This window comes from Chionomys nivalis, chromosome 11 (assembly GCF_950005125.1).
Source record: "Chionomys nivalis chromosome 11, mChiNiv1.1, whole genome shotgun sequence".
Taxonomy (NCBI): Eukaryota; Metazoa; Chordata; class Mammalia; order Rodentia; family Cricetidae; genus Chionomys; species Chionomys nivalis.
This window is the reverse complement of record NC_080096.1, coordinates 15,750,771-15,751,512: the sequence shown is the minus strand read 5'-3', so window position 1 is coordinate 15,751,512 and position 742 is coordinate 15,750,771.

The following is a 742-nucleotide window of genomic DNA, read 5'->3' as shown; positions in this document are numbered from 1 at the left end:
GTCTGGGCCTTTTCCTTCCAGAGAACAGCAGGAGTCACAGGGAGGGGCCTGGGGCTGGGTTTAGAGTTCCCATCAGGTATGGTTTCACAGTGGTTCTCGCTGCTGGGACACAGGACCCTGTTTGCTCACTGCCTCTCCTCTGTTCCCACTCTGTCAGTCAGAGGGAGCTGAAGAGGGAGGACGCCCCCTCCTCAATTGGAAAGCCTTTACTTGTCCACGGAACATGGAAGCATCTTCCCCAAATGCCCATGCCACTGACTCAGACAGCCTTGAGTCTCTCTGTTGCCATGGTGTCCTGTCCCATCCAGGCACTGATGTCTGCTTGCCCCGTTGGCTCCTGGTATTACATTCTCAGTTTCCTGAGGTGACTTCTGGGCCTCCCTGTCTCCCAGTCCCAGTGAGTTGTTCCCATGGGCCTTTCCTACCTCATCTTTCTCCACTAGCATGCATGTTTCTTACCTACGAGGCGTCCAGCAAGGCCATCAAACTGCTGTGAGGACTGGGCTGGGGGCTGAAGCCCAACTGCAGCCTTGGAGTCAGAACCTGGCCTAGGGGAGGATTGCATCTCCCAGTGTGTGGGCTTCAGTTCGCCAGTACCCCCGACTTGACTCCAAGACCCATTTCTCCTGGAGCAGAAACAGCTGGGGATTGGGGGATAATCTTGCTGTGAAACACACATTGCTAGTGCCCAGTGGAAACAGGAATGGGGGGAAAAACAGGATGCACAGGCAAAGATGAGACA